Source organism: Thunnus albacares, chromosome 16 (genome assembly GCF_914725855.1).
Source record: "Thunnus albacares chromosome 16, fThuAlb1.1, whole genome shotgun sequence".
NCBI lineage: Eukaryota > Metazoa > Chordata > Actinopteri > Scombriformes > Scombridae > Thunnus > Thunnus albacares.
This window is the reverse complement of record NC_058121.1, coordinates 3,859,521-3,878,614: the sequence shown is the minus strand read 5'-3', so window position 1 is coordinate 3,878,614 and position 19,094 is coordinate 3,859,521. Positions and strand designations below refer to the sequence as shown.

General features: G+C 41.4%; 1 protein-coding gene across 4 annotated transcripts in view; it reads right to left on the bottom strand.

Moving 5' to 3' along the window:
- Positions 1-14,917, bottom strand: part of fynb (FYN proto-oncogene, Src family tyrosine kinase b) — a 77,327-nt gene extending 62,410 nt beyond the window's left edge. For 2 of the 4 annotated variants that reach the window (XM_044377242.1, XM_044377240.1), the window contains exon 1: positions 14,743-14,917. The gene's annotated coding sequence lies outside the window, so the exon portion shown is untranslated. The remainder of the gene's footprint in view (positions 1-14,742) is intronic. The other 2 variants (XM_044377238.1, XM_044377243.1) reach the window with 2 other exon arrangements.
- Between the last annotated feature and the right edge of the window lie 4,177 nt (positions 14,918-19,094).

Here is a 19,094-nt window from a genome sequence, read left to right as displayed (position 1 = left end):
AAAGAAGAACAAATCTGTATTCATCTTTGATTTCTGTTGTGAAATATTGGATGATTTGATCTCTTTAGGCATCAAATACTTATTTGGATGAAACAATGTGAGAAGTTTAAAAAGGAGAAAAGTGTCTTAGTGGAGTAAAAAGTACAATATTTCTCTCTAAAATGTAGTGGAATACAAGTATATAGTATAAAATAGCAGAAATACCATAGTACTTCAAAGTTGTACTCTAGCACAACACTTGAGTAAACGTGTTTCCACCTCTGAGGTAGTATGAAGAAAAGACTTCACTATATTGAATTTTGGCAAAACAAACCTCGCTGAATAGTTCTACAACAAGTGACACCATTCTGCTTCAACAGCTCCAAACAGCCTTCAGTCACCGCTACAGTAAAATAAGCGCTTTGTAAATCCCGGAGCTGTGAGGGAACAAAAGTGCAGAATTAAACCATAAAGGACATTTTTTTTTTTTTTGACGTGCTACATGGCAACTTTTATTTACAAAGATAAATCTCCACCGGGCGTGGATAAACTTTACAGTCCTGCCAGCTCTTTGACTGACAGCGGAATTACACAGTGGACTCATTGTGTGGCAGGAGGGCCGGGGTTAACTGCGTGGCACGCCTCCTGACTGCCCTTTATTTACAAAAGACGCGCTGTCACCGCTGCCAAATATGTTAGAGCCCATTAGCTGCTGATTTGACTTTAAAGCTCAGTCCTGCTAATCTAATTTAATCTGTCTCTGTGGTCTCTCGCTGATTGCTGGAGCGCGGCGGTGATGACGCTGCACAGTGCATGTGGGCTTCGGCTGTGTGATGCAACTGTTTGCTCCGCAGCAGCAGCAGCAGCAGCAGCAGCAGCAGACGCCCACGTGGAAACTGCTGCTGCTGCTGCTGCTGCTGCTGGTTTGTCTACATGGGGTCTATTACATGATCATTTCCTGTTAATGGTTGAATTAGGCTTCAATAGGCTTAATAGTTCATTTGATCAAAGTGAGTTGACTGTATCAGCACAGGATCGATACATACACATAAAAAACAACCGGAAAAATATATACATTAAGTCGTATTCAGCGTTTTATTGGGCCGTGCGGAGTGAACGATAAAAACCATCTCTGGACCGTCGCTGCAAGATATTGTCAATATCACAATGCACACAAACACCACCTACTATTTTTAAAAACCCAACTTTCTAATTTAAAGTCCCGCAGCCTGACAGCTGAATGGCAAAGATGTTGCTGTAGATAGCGAGGTGGTAGACCGTACGAGCTACCAGAAGCGAAGGAAACCGCTGAGGCTTTAATACTGGTGAAGTAGGAGGAGACAGAGAGGAAATGACTGAGAATAAAAGCCCGAGAAAGAAAGAAAAAGCAGAGACAATGAGGACAGGAGGATGAAAAAGAGAGAGGTGAGAAAGTCCCTTTACTAAGTGACTGCTGCTATAGCAGGATGTGAGCACGGCTAAACCCCCCCCACCCCACCCCTCCAAAAAAAAAAAAATGAACAGTAGTATTCAGATGTTCAGGCAGAAACAAAATAAGCTTTCTCAGTTGCAGGTTACAGTGGCTCTATTTTGGGGATGTGTGCAAAAGAATTGTCAGGGATGTCCCAAAATACTGGCGCTGCCCTCAGTGTGTGAGTCAAACATGTGATTTAAGTCTTCTTTACCAGCAGAAAATTGCCATTTGGCTGCCCCGCATGTCTGTGTCCGCTCTCCTTCCTTCCCTCCCCTCTCCTTTCCTCCTCCTCTCCTCCGTCGCTCTCTCCCCGTCGGCCGACGCAGTCATGGCGACGGGCTCCCAGCAGGCTTTGCTGTGAGTGTGTGGAGCTGGCCCCCGGAGGGAGAGCTGACTCTCTCTTTTCATCAGCAGCCCCCCTCCAATAAAACATAATGGCAGTGTGGGGCTGCGGGGGAAAGTCATTCAGCCACACAGAGCCGTCACATGACCCGCTGAGGCACAACGGGTTCAGTCATTCTGCTGCTGCCGCTTGGCTACTGGGACAGATGAGTGGGCTAGCTGGACTGGCCCGGACACACAGCGGGATCCATACAGAGAGGAGAGAGCTGAGCTGCCGTTGGGGGGGACAGTGGGCAGGAAGGCTGGCACAGCATGTGCTTTACTGTACAGCCAGGGTTCAAACTAGGAAAAAAAAATCAGGCTTTGTGCTGATTTTCTATTCCATCCATCTATTAGAGGTCCTGTCAGTGCCAGCCCCCTTCTGTCATACCATGTGTCTACTCTAGCACACATACAATATGTGCTGTTATGCTTTCAATGCTTTCTTATCTCTTTGTTTCCTTTCTGACCCAAACACACCAGCTATCTCCATACAATAGGACACAGGTTTTCAAACTGTAAGGTACGCCTCCACGCGAGGGTGCAAGTGAAGGTGTGTGGGGGGGTGTGGAATAAGAGATGGGAGGCCTGAGTCGCAATTTGCATCAAAACTCATCATCCGTCTTTGAGTCCTAGCTGTTAAATCTGAACACACAGATATAATATACATGTTCAGATTCAGTTTAACATACACTTCCTGAGGATAACATCTCTGATGTGCGTCATGAATACATATCCATATAGAGCTGCAACAATTAGTTCATTCATTGATTAGTGGCCTACTATTAAATGAATCTGCAACTATTTTGATAATCAATTAATTGTTTTGAGTAATTTTTGAAGAAAAATATGAATATTTTCTGGATTCTTCAGTATTCTGTGATAGTGAACTGAATATCATTGTGGACTGTTGTGGACAAAAGAATACACTTGAAGACGTCACCTTGGACTCTGGGAAACAGTGTGTTTTTTTTTTATATTAATCAATTAAATAATCGACAGGTTACTTGATAATGAAAGTAATTGTTAGCTGCAGCTCTACATCCATTCATCTGTTTAGAAATGCTCATCATAGCTCCAGACTGAACTTGCCTGAGAATCATCAGGTTTTTTAGTTTTCTTCAGTATGAGAGTGATCCAGTGATAGTTGTCTGTACATCCATGGATACATGTCAAACAGGAACTGATAAAAGCTCATTTGGCATTTGCCAATTTGCCAAATTGTAAACAAATATAGGCTAAAACAGCAGGGGTCAACTTGTAGCCTACAGTGTCAGACATTGAAAACCCCTGATGTAGGACACTGATGTTTTTTGATTATAGGTTACAACCTGAAGTAGATCACAACATAAACAGTATATAATCATTCCAGTTTTTTGAATGTTCTGATAGTAGCTCTCTCTCACAACTGGTACCTGCTTATATGTTTATATTGTTTATTATTGTGACATTTATCCATGTTGAATTCTAATTTGATGTCCTCAAAGAAAGTTTACGAAGCACTGTTGTACTAAATTAAAGAAGAAATTTTACATTTTTATTGAAGAAAATTCTATTATTAATCATTACCAGCCATGCATGAACACATAAAACATAAGATGCTGCTAGCTTCAGTGGAACTTTAAAGCTATAAAGAGATGATACAACATGATATATTAGCAGCATATTGAGCTATATGTGGAAAAGCTATGAGTGTCTGGAACATAATGGACTTCTGGAACAATGACAGAGGTGAGATATGCTGCAGGAGCTGTTTGAAGATTTTCTATTGTTGTTCTGATGCATTGTTATCATGACTCTGGGTTGCCATTGGAATCCATTGTATGTAAATGTTGTGTCCGAGCTGACTACAGCTGCCGCCCTCTATAAAAGAGCCGGCTACAAACTGTACAGAATATTAAGCAAAAATGCTAAAGCTTCTCCGGTTACAGCATCTTCAGCGTGACAATAGCTGCTTTTCTCTGATTTACATCATTGTAAGTATGTGTCTTTGAGTTTTGGACTGTTTTCAGACAGAACAAGATATTTGGAGACATCATCTTGAGCTCTAGGATCTGGCATTTTTCTCAGTTTTTTTTCTTTTCTCAGATTTGATCCATTTCATTTATCCACTTCCCTCCTCTCTTTGCTTCCTTTAAGTTACTTCCTGGTAGAAACAAACTAGAAGAAGATAACGTAGACGGGCGATGTTTAACTGAATGACAGAACATGATCAAATGTCCACTCACAGTCTATATTACCTCTCCCTCACTGAACAGGTCACCATCTCAGTGACAGGGACATGCTCCCTCACTGGCTTCCCACCCGTCAACACAGTCAGTCGTATTCATCGCGGGGCCCGGGCCCCGTCAGAGGCACCTCTGCTGGGAAACAATCCGAGTCTCTGTGGTGGTGGTGGGCGACCGCGCTTTCCCCCTCCGCGCCGCTCAGACGTGCCATGCCTTGTAGAGTTTAACATAAAACTCGCCGTCAGCCACCCACTTCTGGTTCATTTCAGGGCTAGTCTCTAAAGGGTAAGTAGGGCACTTTGCCATTTCAATAATAGCTGCATTTGCAAAGCTTACAGCTGCAGGCTACAGCCTTTACATGGATTTAGAGCAACCTTGCAGACTGTGTGGTAGTTCAGTAGCGATAATATATTCAGCTGCCTGTGGTTTTTCACCAACATTGTCGTGGAGTTCATGGTAAAGATATGACACGCTAGAACGCTAATTAAATCCACAATGTTTCATCCCTGTTCCCGTGAGCCCTGACGGATGAGATTTGATTGACAGGTCAGGCCTGCCGGTGGGCTGCCAGCCCTCACTGAGAGGCTGACTGACACACACAGTGCTGAGGAGGGGATTAAAACGGACAATTATCCTCACAGCACATTATGCCTCCTGGACTCTATCTGCAGCTACGCTACATGAGCGAGGGATTTACCAGGTGATTAAAGCATTATTAAGAGAGCAAAAAATGAGGGTGTTTTCACATCAAGAGTGAACACTTCAGAAGCTGAATAGCTTTTTGTGTGTTCATAGGAAGACAGAATTAACAACTGATATTATTCCCACAGAGGCCACCGTGAATTAACCTGACGTGCCAGATGGTTTGTTACACAGAACCATCGGAGGATTCGTCCTTGGACGTTGTTTGGAAAAAGGGCAGGCACTTTCAAATAAATACTTTTTGAAAGTGCGGGTGATTGGATGAACCATCTGTCTATCATCGTCTTACCTTGTGAGGCAGCTGGATTCACGAGATCACGTGAGAATCCACCTAGGACACTGATTGGTCCAAACCACAGTTAGTTCGGATCAAAAGTTCAGAACCTGAAGCCTGACAAGATGGATCTGTGTGTGATGTTGTGATCTTGTGAAGGTTTAACTGTGAGCAGTGAGTGAGGAATGAATGAATGAATGGCAGTAGGAGTCACTTGTATCACATGTAAATGATATTGTGGTATCAATATGTATCATCATATAGTACAGTTATTGGAAAATCAATCAAGATAATTCATGACAAAGCAAGATACTTAATTAAATTTGTGCAAAAGATCATTTTTAACTAAAAAAAAATAAAAATAAAAAATCAGTATTGCCATAAAGAAGTCCTGCTCATTGCTTTGCAACAATGCCTACAATGGCCTGATATATCCAGAGATATCTATCTATCTACAATATTTACATCATAGATGTACTTTGAATTCATTATAGATATCAGATGTCAGATTACAGATGTCTATAGTTTAGTTTAGACTAATATGAGTCAAATTAAGTGGGTATCTTCAAAATGTAAAGTCTTTTTAGTACAAAATGTGCTCTTTGTGCTTCCATGGACGGTGTTTTCTTGCTGAGCCACAGCTGACGGATACATCCTAGTAGATGTATGTAGGTATGTTGTTGGGATACAACACTGGCAATAAAGCCAGATGTGACTATCAGATTGAATATACCTAATTGATTACTAACTCAGACTGCTGAAGGCACATATTAGCTTCAGTTGAACTTTGGAATGCATGGATTTTGTCCGTTATCTGTTATCTTAAGAGTGTATCACTTCACAACCAGTGTGGAGAGGAGGAAGGATTACAGTGACCGATACTGTAACTCTATCCAGCTACATATGGCAGGTGAGTGTTGCATGAAGATTGACTTGAAAAAAAATTGGAATCTTTTGAAGGGATAGATCCTGAAGTGTAATGCTTTGGCAAAATCTCTGGCAGTGGACAAATGTATATCATCACGGTTGATGAGGTCATATCAGTCAGCTGTGATTGGCAGGTATAATGTTACTGTTACAACTCTTAGGAACAACTGCAACGGTTGTTTGAATCCAGCCCTGAACTGAGCTAACCTGTTAGCTAGCACAGCAGCTAGCTACCCAGGCTTTTAGAACTGCAGTCTGCTCTTAGCTCAACATTGCTGATGTCACTGTTTCTTTGAGAGGATGTAAATGCCACGTTCATGTCACATGGGATGAACAGTAGAGATAGGAAAGAATCCAATGTTTACCACTTTGCATTCACATCAGTGGACAACTGAAGACAGTTGTGTGATTGAGTTGAGTCATGTGATGGTTGGAAATACTGTAGATTGACAATATGAGGCTCATTCAGCATCAAGTTGGATATATGAGACCTTTCAGAAAAATGACTTTCTGACTCATAATCATGACTTGAAATGGATAGGCCCTAATTCTAACAACTCAGATATGACAGCCATACATAATATTCATAACATCAACTGTAGATTTCAGTGATGTTCATTGTTTTGGGTTTCCTGCTGTCATTTCACCTACACTTCCTGTATGAAAACAAGGATTTTAAAATCTTCCACGTGAGGAAGTGAAACTGACGAATTGCGTGCGAGTGATGTTGGAGAATAAAAACTGACTGTGTTTTGAAAGAGAAGTTTGTGAACAGAATCTACAGTTGGAGAGTTTTTTTGGAGTCTTCAGTGTTACTGCAGCTTCAGGCAACTCTGCTTTAGATTCATTATTCACCTTTCAACCACGGTGGAGACCACTTAGGACAACATCACAAAAGGTTTTCAACAGTTTTGTCACTTTAAAATGAAAACCTGTCTCTTAAAAACATATTTAGATCCACTTGTTTCTACTACATTAAACGTTTAACAGCGAAATCTGTGAAATGACATAAATTCCATCAAACCCTGATCACAATAACACCTCTGGCTTTAGACACTATTTACCATGCGACAGAGCATCCTGAAGATAAAACCTTGTGACGGTTTTATCTCTTGGTGATGTCACAGCCTTTTTAAAACGGGGTCCTGTGAAGGTCCGGGTCTCGTGCGCCGACGTGACGCCGCGGTCGGGATGAGCGATCATCTCTCTTTGTCAGCATCTCACAGCTGCATCAGCAATGCAGAGAAATGACGCTGCATAGCCCGAACGGAGAGAGAGAGAGAGAGAGAGCGGTGCGTAAGGCAGAGGGCAGACAGGCAGAGCAGAGTTCAGGAGACAGTAGTGTACTGCGGTGGGGAACCTGGCCGTAACACACACAAGCTCCTGGCGAGGAAGTCTGACACACTCGCTCGTCTCTACTCTTGAAGCACGACCGGAACCGGCGTACTGTAATGTCCACATTGATATTCATAGAAAACATAAAAGCTTCTTAGCAATGCAGATTCTCTAACAGCGTCGTCCACGTGCGGCACAGTGAGGCTTTGTGGAGACAGAATATAGCCTTTGTCACTCACGCGTGACATACGACACAGCTGGGAAATTCACAGCGAGTTAATTATGTATGACAAAAAATCTCCAGGTCATTAACATATGTACAGAAAGCACTGTTGTTTTCCCCTCCCAATACAAGCACTCAAGTCTTCCTGCCACCCTGGTAAACATATCATTAATAATAAAAAGTAGTGAGATGTATTGTCCGCCTCGTCTGTCTGTCTGTCTGTTGGAGCGGAGTGAACTACACCCGCATGATTCCTCAACGTGTCAGGCGGACAGAGAGCCTTCAGACGCTCACATGTTCACAGTGCTTTTAAAAGATACACACCAACCTGATGTCAAATATCATATATATACACACATACATATCAAATATAATTCATCTGTGATTTATTCTGACTTTTATTTTAAGCATCTCTTTTCTATCTAGCCTGCTCTCTTTGTGTCTGCTCATTCAAAAAGAAAAAAAAATCAGTCCATTGAAGTTTTCACTGTCAGTAAATCTATGTGAAAATCTACAAGTTGTGGCCGTGTAGCTGCTGTTCTGTTGAGGGTTTACTGTAAGCGGAAAACTTTGATGTCAAATGAGTGCATGAGTGCAGATTTTTGCAGAGCTGCTCAAGAACCACACGCTGACTTAAAGACAACAAATGTTGTTACTTGTTGAATCAGTTGTTGACACTCAACAGTCCATCATACGATCAGTAACAAGTGTGCAAATACAAAAAGACAAAATAAACATACAATCGTCTTGTATTTTTGGAGTGAAAGCGTGTTGTTCAGCCTTTTCTCTAAAGATGATGAACACAAACCAGACAGTTTTATAGCTCTACAGATCCCTACATGGACACTTCCACATATACCATGATCCCACAGAGACCTGATGGTCAGTCAATAACCTCAAACAAGGACATCCTTCAAATGTAGCTCATCTAGGTGTTTCATCATCCACACAGTTTCTAAAACAACAGGCTTAAAGCAACCAGAGGTCAGAAACAACCCTCAAGCCACTAGAACTAGTATTTCATATACCACAGTGTCACAGTGACATTACTATCACACTGAACAAACAACAAGTCTGAAAACATTTGTAACATATAATATATATAAGAAACAGATGAAATGATAACCACTATTTAAAGCTTTATGTTTATGATGTTTCAGACTTTCTGCTATCAAACTCAGCTCAGTGCAGATGAAATATGTCAGCATGAGATACAGTACAGCGAACCACCCAACATCTGCCACATCTGTGTTTTGCATTCACTACAAACCGTTTGTACTTTACATGGCTGCCAACCGTACAAACCGTTTTTCCAATGTGTTTTTCATGAGGTCATTTGTGTACAGTATGAAAATAAACCGGCGGAGACTTCAACCCTGACATGTCAGTATTGATTAATCTGCCCGTTATTATTTTTTATTAATCCATGCTCTATAAATTGCCAGTAAACTGTGAATATGTCTGTCAGAGTTCCACTGAGCCCAGAGTGAATCTTCAAATCACTAGTTTAGTCAAACCAACACCAGCAAACCTGCAAATATTCATATCTGAGTGACTGGAAGTTTTTGCCATTTTTGCAACTGAGCAGCTGCAAGACTCACACACATTTCTTAACACTACAGCATACTTTGTTAGCAGTTGTATAAAAATCTTCTAAAACAAGCCGCTGCATGATTCAAGCAAGTCTTAATTCCAACAGGACAAATAGAAAAACACAGTGAGTTAGAGTATGACTCTGCTCTCTCTGCTGCTCCCAGCTGTTTGTCCAACCACCACATGATGCCATGGATCTCTGGCTAGCTGCTCACACACCCGCATATGGCTGCACTAACCTGTTATAGGAACCTACTATTGCCATTCCACCGCTTCACTGGCAGTATAAACTTTCAGGCTGGGTGGTGGTTGGCAGAATTAAAAGATTTCTGCTCGATTTATTCGGCGGTACGGTTTTATATATATATATATATATATATATATATATATATATATAGACGACTCACTCCAGTGCACTATTGAACTCCTGAATAAAGGCTAAACGGACTCGAGAGCCAAATGGAATCGGAGAGATTTAAAAAAAACAAAAAAAAAAAAGGAGGGAGATTAAAATGGAAAATGTAGAGCAGCAGGATATGAGAGAAAGCCATGCTCGCTGGTGCTCTTACGCCCGGCCTGCACTCCAGATGTAAATGAGCGACTCTGATTCTTTTCAGGAGGAAATGAAGCCGCGCTCGCTCCACGGCCAGAGACTGACTTTGCAGATTCGAGAGAAAGCGCACATGAGCACAAAAAGACGAGCTGTGGCAGGTGGAAGTGGCGGAGGCTGATAAGGGGGGGAGAAGAGAGGAGGAGGGGGAGGTTGTGCGTGATGCGATCTGCGTGATAGGATCTGTGTACCTCCGGCTCCTTGAAGCAAGACAAACAACTCCTGCTAATTGAAATCCTTTGAAGAAACACCCCCCCCCCCCCTTCAGACGGACATCTCCACGGGGGCCCCCGTTCTGACAAGCTTTCATGCAAGTGTATCGCTTTCACGCATCATTTCCTCCCCCCCCCCCCCCCGATATCGCTGGAACAATGACCCAGCGGCACGTGCCTGCCTCGTAAACATTCCAATGTGTGTGCATGTTGTGTTTTTTTTTTTAAATCGTCCACATTAATGAAGCTGATGGATTGTGTGAATAGTTTTAAAAGAAAGGCAACAGTGAAAGCTCTGGCTTTTTTTAATTAGCAGAGTGAAAAGAAAAAAAGCAGCAGCTGGAGGGGATCGCAGGCCATCATATGATCTGTTCGCTCTGCTCTCACATGTCAGCGGACGTCCCCGCCGGCTATGTCATAGCCTGCATTCATCTGTGGTTCAACATTTACTTTTCTGTAACAATAACTTCATTTGAGCCCGCGAGTACGTCACGACTCAGCCACCGACTGACTGCAGAAGAAGAAGAAGAAGAAGAAGAAGAAAAAAAATGGGGGGGGGGGGGGGGGGGGGGGGGGAGAGAGAAAAAGAGACACATTTTATCCCACTCCGCTGGAAGCCTGACACAAAGGACTGCGTTGTTGTGGTGTCTTTCTGACCTCTGACGCTCTGGTGTGACGCTGAGCGCGGAGGAGACGCCGACTCTCGGTCCTGAATGTTGCATGAGCCCACTGCAGGCTCCTCGTGTGATGACATCCAGGCCTGGACCAGACTCTTCCCTTAACTTTTACTAATGGGACATTGTGGGGGGGGCACATTTAACCTTTCCAGTGTTCTGATGGCAACAGCATATACAGAACATCCTTTTACCATCAACTGTATATAAATGTCCATGAAGAGCAACAGCAACTTATTACATATCATTTTTATCCCAGAATTCCTTGAACTGCACTCTGTATAGTTTTCAGTAATAACATAACTTGTACTGTATGTTGTTGATTATGTTTATATCTATGTTCATACCTCTTGCCTCTATATAATAACAAAAAAGTTCATTTTTGACTGTCAAAGTAGTCGTTTGACAATAAAAGCCTCTTAACTCCTCTGAAGGATCCACTTATCAGCTTTTACCTGAGCTTTCAACCGCATTGCGTCAGCAGCAGTTGTCATGGAGATAACTCATTTGTTATTAAGTGATTAAGCGATGAACTCTAGTCCATCCACCTATTATAATATGACTGAAAGTTCCAGCTCCGTGACAATTGAGGAAACAACAAACAACAAACAACCCAAACAAAGAAAACAAAAAGAAACAGTAAACTGTTTGTTGTTAATGTTTGTGTCTTGCTGTACATCAGCTCACAGTGGAAACAAGCTACTGACTGGAGTCAACATACATGGTCAATTCATTTCATTCTGAAACATCTACTGTGCATCAACACAGTCCTGATTAATGCTTTAACAATCAGCTGATTATATGACTGCCACTATCATCTTCATTATTGATTCATCTACTAGTTTATCAACTTTTTATCACAGTAGAAAATGTTTCCAGAATTGAGGGAACATCTCTTAAATAACAGGGATTAGAGGTTACATAAAGATGCACTGATAAGGATTTAGAGCTCCTGCCGACGTTCTGCACGTCTAAAACTGTTCAAAATGGCTGCAGTGTGACTTACAGTGACCCGATGACACCAAACCACATACTGTATCACACCTGCATTTCACAGTGGCTGCTGCTGAGCACCGTGGGACCACAGCACAGTGATACAGTACATCATCGACAGCGTACAGCACAGCAGCTACATAAAAGATGAAGGAGGGTCAACAAGAACTGAGCAAACTCCAAGACCAGGTGTTGTCCAGGTTGAGTCAAGACGTGGTGTAGAAAGTGGGTCGAAGCCGAGGAGAGTTTAGAACTGGTCAGTCAAGGAGAAAACACCTGAACCAAAGCTCCACAATCTGCCAAAATGTGTTACTATGATAAGATATCCAGATAACCAGATCAATACAGTCATGTCCATATCAATGTCATGGTGCGACTGACTGATCTCCAACAGTCTTGTCATTTTAACTCCACCATAAAGTTGAAAACTCAGAGTTACTGAAGAGTTACAAAGTATTTATTGCAGAAAACTTGGGTTATCATAATAGAGTTAAAGGGTGAAATATGGCAGACACCTGACCTGTTGATCCGGCAACTAGCAGGCTATGAGATGAATGAACAGTGGTGAATTTAAAGCACATGGCAATTGATCTTTACTGGAAAATTCAAGTGCGAGGCGTTAAATATAATAAAATATGATTCAAAATCTGAAAAAAATCCATATAAAGTCCATCTGTCCCAGTGATAAAAGCCTTGACAACAGAAAATATACCCTCCATAGTGATCCATCCAATTAAAGACAGTAAAATATGAGCTCAGTATCTCATTAAAGCTTGAGGAACGTAGAAAACTGTGAGACCAAACTGCACCGAGACCCAAAAGCTCCACACGTGTCACGCTTCCATTCTAACTGTGCACAGTATCAACATCCTAAACTGTTTTATACTGACAGAAAACTCTGCATCCTGTGTGGTTTGTGCTGATGTACCATTAAAGCTCTAATTTACTGACATGATAAGAGCCTGAAGGTGCTTCCTGCTTTATTTCCTCATCCTGAGGCCGAGGCCCGTGTCAAAAGAGCTTCTAGATTTTCATTGTTTCCGTCTTGTGTTTACATGCTGCGTATTAAAATAGAACTTGATTAGTTTCATCAGTAAACTTCAGGCTGTTGGTTTTCCAGTGTCTTACTGTCTGAACTATCTTACCTTACTGTTAGATGAACCTGGTCTCTGCTGTCAAGTCAGGCAGTGACAGGCTGAACTGTGATGTTTGATGTTTCACCAACCGGTGTGAGAGGACGTGAAGCTTTTTAAAGCCGTCTGTCTAAAACGGACCTCACCGCCTGAGAGTCATCAGTGATACCGTGCATGCCTCACCCTATTGTGTGGCACTGAGAATAAATAAAAAAAAAAAAAAAAAAAAAAAGAGTGGCGCTTAACTCATAACTCATCCTGACAAGAGCAGTTTTTATCTGCAAAAAAAAAAAGCCACGAGTCATTCAGGGACATCTGCAATACACGACTTCACTGCAGAAATGCCAGATTTCACCCGCACATGGAGACAAGGCTTTTTATTTAACAGCTGTATATTTCAAATTAATGCCGACTTCCAACACACACTGAACAATTGGGATTTATAAAATTCAGATCCTCAGACGTAGAGAACAGCTCTCACTGTGTGCGTACATATGAAAAATGAGCGCGCTGGTCCCTGTGCTTGGTTTCCAAGACTACTACCTCTCGACAGAGATTATCCCCGGCACCCTGCGGACAGATCCGTCCACACAGCCATATGCTTCGCTTCCATATACCTGAATCCAATGGAGCAGCACCTGAGCTCAGCAGGCCGTAACATCACATGGTTGTAAAACAAGCAGCTTTGTCTTCTCAGTGCAGAAATCTCACACTTCTTAGTGGAGTCAGCGAGCTGTCCGCCAGCTGCTGGCGCCGCTGAAAACCTCTGAGGAAGTCGGATCTCTGAAAATAGGGATAATAGCACTTCTACACCAACAGAAAGCAGCTCTACATCACACTGTATCGCTTCTGGTTTCTGCTGTTCTCCTTTGAGTGCCACCTAAAACAAAGTCATTACAAGTGGTGAGTCTTGTAGTAAAAAGAGGCTGCTTCATTAAGAAACACTTCTTGAAGGGGGGTGGGGCGGGGGGGGTGCTGATATAATCAATTACACTAATTTTTGCAAACACAACACGCGGGACAAATGGCTGCAGTTCAAAGCTGGCTGGGTTTTATGCACTGAAGGAACGGATGGAGGGATGCCCGTCATTGTTTTGAAAGGAGACGGCGGTGACGAGAGCAAATAACCCCAATGAGCGAAGGAAAGGAGTGCGCAACAGTTTTAGTCTCTGCACAGTGAACGTAGGCCTGATTTAAATGCAGGATTGTTATGTGAAAACTTGCAAATAGATGGGACTTGTTGAAAGGAATACAAAGTACGGATACAAGAGTTGAACTCCGTGTTATCCTCTAGAAAGCATCTGCTTGGGTAGGCAATATTCAAGTGATGCCAGCACACTCCGCTTACATCACACAGCTTCCTGTGTGGAGGAATGCAAGCTGGTCCTCAAAGTTAACTGAACACTACGGTTTCCCTGCTGCATGCAGAGGAGCCTGAAAGCATCCCAGATAAGAGAGCCACTGTGAAGCATGTGAGGTTGTGTCCTTCATATGACTCCACTAAGCATCAATAGGAGATGCTGCTGCTGCTGCTGATGATGATGATGATGATGGGGGAGAAGGAAAAGGAGGAGGAGGAGGGGGGGGAGGCATGGTAAACAACCGAGCAGAGGCTCAAAAACCAATGCGTCAAGATGCTTTGAAGGCTCCTGAGTGTTCATAAACACAACGTATGCCTCCTTTATTTTACCAATGACCGTGGATAACCTCCATGTCTAATTACCTTACTGTTTCTTCCTTCCACTTCCACAGGCTACATGTACACTAGTGTGTAGCCTATATTTCACTCAATGCACACAGCTTTAAAAGCAGCCGACGCCTCACCCACACAGCCTCTCCATACAGCGGAGGACAGAGAGATGAAGCTAGCTAACAGGCACGTTTACGTACAAGAAACGTCAATAATAATAATAATAACTGGAAAAAAAATCAGTGTAATTCATTCGCTTTTACAGATAGAAGTGAGCTGAATGGTGAGTAAAATGGACACACAGTGTCTCTTACCTGTTCAAACGCGTCTAATAATCCGCAGCACTATATTCCATAGCCGTTCTAGTGAAATGATTGAAGTGTAATAAAGACTGCGGTGTGGCGGCCCTGCTGTCGCCCTGCTGCTCGTCCGAGCCGCTGCGTGTGATGCGTGTGATGGCGTTAGCTCTGCAGGGCCACAACATCAACTGCTGATGCCTTCAGGGGCTGTTGGAAATATCAGGATGAGACAGGAGAACAAAAACACACGACAAAAAATGAGATAGGCTACATTCAAGAATTACGTGGGGAGTAAAAACAGGAAAATCCTGTATTATAGCTTAAGTGCCGAATGTGATTATTAAAATGAAGAGGACGCAAAAGTCAAATCAGTAAGTTATTGTATTGGTAGGTGCTTTTAAAAACTACAGCCCAGTGTTATTAGCGTTCACTATTGTTGTGTGACATTATACTTCCATTTGGTGGACAAAAACAAACACCGCTAGTACATATCTGCTTTCCTACTTAGTTGCTTTTTATTTCATTCAGAAAACACTTGGATGTACTTACCACTCAGAATCCGAAGCTTTTCAGAAGCACCTGAAGCACACATAACGGGCCTGGTCCATTGACTGACAGTACGCCCGTCCAATCAGAGAGTAGCGAAGGCAGGGCAGAGGGATGGGTGTATGTGTGTAAACAGATTCCTTCAATAAAATGTTTAATCTGTGATACATTTCAATTGGGTAACATATTATGTAGATATCGTAGCAAAACCAGCCGGTCAAAGCTTTTATTAGCGTTTAGAAGCTTAATTACATAGGCTATCTATAGCAATGCAGACTAATAGGACTTCCATGAAAGCTATGAAGTATTTAAGTTTTCTTTTTTTTTTTTTAATTAAAAGTGACGTTTATGAAGGGTCTGTGTTTGTATCTTGGAATAGGTGGTGGGTGACCCACAACATTTCAAGTGTTTGACTTCTACTGACTCTAATTACGTGATGAACCGCTGCACTGAGCCCTGTTTGTTTGCTTTTTTAACTCGACATTAGAGCGCCATCTCCCGTCCACATGTAGAACTGCACGTCAGTTCATAAACAGTCTGAATAGTTTTGTGTATGTTGATAAGTATGATCAGGCCCTTCACTTAAAGGTTGTATACATGATCCACACGCACAGGTGTCATTCAGCCTACTGCCCCTAGTTAGACCTCTTCTGAGGACACTTTGGTCATTTACAACCATCTTCCATCACTTACATTGAAAGCACATTTGAAAGTGATCTTTTAATAGCCAGTATGAACAGGAGGAATGATTACAGCAAGGAAAACCTCTTTCACTGTTCATATAGACACCTGACTGTTGTTTTAAGAAAGGATTGAAAAATTGTGAACCCGTCCTTTAATGTTACCAATATTACCTGAGGTCTAATCAGCCAGAGTAATGTAAACACCTGTGTGTGCAAAGCCTTTAACAGCAAGCTGCCTCAGGAACAGAACAAACTGAATACACAGCTGAAAACTCATTTCATTCATTTATCCATTTTCATTCAATGTTGTTTTTGTAGTTGGAAGTACAGTATGGTTCCTGGGCTTTGATGAGTCATCTTTAGAGCTGTAGGAGCTAATGGAATCAGCTGCAGGACTATTAACTTTGCAATGAATTAATGCTGTATCATGGATCATTATAAGGATGTATCATGAATTACTGTTCTCCTTTAAGAAATGATCACGTCACTGTGAGTTTATGTGATTAGTTAAAAGTCCTCCTCCACACAAAAATATGATTTTCTTCTTGTTCCTACAGTCGGATGCTTGAGCTTCACTGTGCAGAATGATGTATGTGCAGTTTGACACTAAAAGGCTGTTTTCACATTAATCTGCTGAAGAAGTAAAGTTTCTCTTTGTTTGAAAATCTGATTTTAAGGGGCGGGCCTACAAGCATGATTTGTGACATCACAACTAGTTTAGAAGCCAATCCTGGTCCAATTTTCAACTTACACGAGTGTGATGTAGAAACTTGAAGCCTCTAGTGCACAAACACTGAGAACTGACTTTACAGTGAAGTAGAAGACATCTTATGTCCAGCAGCAAAACTTCTAAAATGAGATATATTTGCATATTCAGATTCTAATTTTTAATGAAGCAGGAGTGGATGCTGTTTTGAGGATTTTACTTTTTTTTTTTTTTTTTGGAAAAACCATATCAGACACACATTATTGTTCTAAGCAGAGTATTTTCATGTCTTAATACATATGTGGAGGGGATATTTAATGCTTAATGGATAATCACTTAATAATTGTCATCTCACAGTTATTTCACACCTAAATTTTTATATACCACCAAACAAACTGGACTCCAGTAACATAGAAAAGAGCATTTTGCATTTGAACAGCTTCTCTGAAAGCTGGACAGCACTTACTCTCACAAATACAAAGCAGCTTTTGCAAACATCTGCATGCTGCTCAATAACCCAGCAACTGGAACTCATTATATATACTGCATTAATTCATACATTAAATCGTCATGAATGATGCATTAGTCATGCATTACTGAAGCATGTGTTTATAGACACTTACAGCTGGAGGTTGTGTGTATGGTTAGAGTTATGTATATTTGCTAATGGGGCATCTGGTTTGTGGAGGCTCTTCCCTAATTTACTACTACATAAACATATTTTAAAAATCCTGTATTTATTTATTAATTTTTACATCTGATTCGTTTTCTTCATTTGTCCATATTTTGTTAATAAATCCTTGTTCTGCAGCAGTTATATACAGTATATTCCCGTACAACTGATAAACAATAATACAAAAGTTATCATGGTTTTAAAAAGCTGGTGATCCTACACAACTGCTAAGTCTGTCTCTCTGTGTTTCTTCGGTGTTGTACTGACATCACTTGCTCTAATTGCTGGTCATGGACATTTTTTAAAATAGCAGTGTATATTTTGTTGCAAAAAATATACTCTGCTGTCTTTAAAACCTGTCAGAAATACTGAATATATGACATCTAACAACAATTAAAAGAAACATGGGCTCATGGACATTTTGACACGTCACAGCAGGGAAAGCACAGGTGTAGTTAATAACATTATTAACAGCTGTATTTCATTTAGGTGAGCCAGTTCCAGGCTGTCAGTATTGTGTATGCTGGCTAATTGGAGGACCTCAGTGGGACAAATAATAGAACCGAGCCATCGTTAATGCTATTAGTTACACCTGTGATTCTCCAGCTGTAAAGTCAAACGTCTGCTGTGAGTCCTCTGCTAATTGAAGTGCCAGTTGCTGTCTAGTGTCTGCAGACTGACCAGACAGTGATGACAGTCACTCTGCTCTGTGCCAGCTTCCCACAGCTGTTCCTCTTTGGTATGACAGAGTCACACACTGGCTATTACTCACACGCTAAAATGCAAACAGCCCTGTTTCTCTGGATGATGTGAAATAACAAAACTCTGCTTCATCATCACATTACATCTAGACTCCATATGGTAGGAACTGGAATAGAGCTATCAAGCAATATTTCTGCATGTTTTGATTATAATTATATGGTTCTAGAATATTCTGTATCCACTACAAGTTGTGTCATTTCTTTTTTGGTGGGTTTTATAACACACTGAGTAATGCTCAACCTTTCACAGTGATGCCCTGCATCAACAATGTATTCAGTAATGTGGTCAGAACTGTATAAGCTAACAATTATTTTCATTATCGATTAATCTGTTGATATTTTGATTAATCGATTAGTTGTTTGGTTAATAAAATGATGAAAAATGTCGATCACTGTTTCCCAAAGCCCAAGGTGACGTCCTCCAATGTCTTGTTTTGTCCTGATCAATAGTCCACAACCAAAAGATATTCAGTTTACTGACACAGAGGACTAAACAAAACAGAAAATATTAACATTTAAGAAACTGGAACCAGAGAAAACTAACCAATTATCAAAATAGTTGGCGATTAATTTAACAGTTGGCAACTAATCAATTAATCAACTAATCGTTGCAGCTCTAGTATAAACCCAGACACGTATATATTTTCAGTTCCCTCATCTCTCCATTTAAACACTCTATTGAAATAACATTAAAATGAAAAGTGCAAATGAAAAATGACTAGCATCACCAATTCTTCTTTTCTTCCCCATCTATGTCATACTTCAAGTTGCTGTTGTTTCGCTGTCTGAATAAGTCTTGCTAACCTGGATTTGATAGCCTTGCTAGCATCATAGAACTCGTGTGTCTTTATCAGTCAATTGAATCAGATTCATAAATTGTTTTCACTTGTAGCAGGACAAGCACAATTCCAGTAACGTTATGCAGCAATTAGTGATGTTGTTAGTTACCTGTTTGACAAGTCTGTGAGGGAGACTGATCAGGGTGTCTAGGAAGTAGA